Source organism: Penaeus monodon, chromosome 27 (assembly GCF_015228065.2).
Source record: "Penaeus monodon isolate SGIC_2016 chromosome 27, NSTDA_Pmon_1, whole genome shotgun sequence".
In the NCBI taxonomy this organism is placed as follows: Eukaryota; Metazoa; Arthropoda; class Malacostraca; order Decapoda; family Penaeidae; genus Penaeus; species Penaeus monodon.
Window position 1 is genome coordinate 6,001,761 of NC_051412.1, and position 264 is coordinate 6,002,024.

Here is a 264-nt window from a genome sequence, read left to right on the forward strand (position 1 = left end):
GTCCTATTTTTTCAACCAAATATTTGATAAAGGGGTGACATGTTAGCAGTGTATATAGACAAAAAGGGTTAATAAAAAGGGTTAATGATAATTAACAAAGAAGAAGGGAAAAAGGCACGTCTTTCGAACCAAATATTTAAGAAAACCAGTGACGTGTTTAGCAGAGGTTTACATGACTGAAGCCCGAGTTTACACATGAGTGAATATCGTTGACCAGATTCCAACCTCAAGGGAAAGAATTGAGTGCGTGAGAGTGAGAAACAT

At 36.7% G+C, this 264-nt stretch overlaps 1 protein-coding gene across 5 annotated transcripts in view; it reads left to right on the forward strand.

The window, feature by feature from the left end:
* Positions 1-264, forward strand: part of LOC119590555 — a 24,786-nt gene that overhangs the window by 1,120 nt on the left and 23,402 nt on the right. The gene's annotated exons all lie outside the window — the stretch shown is intronic.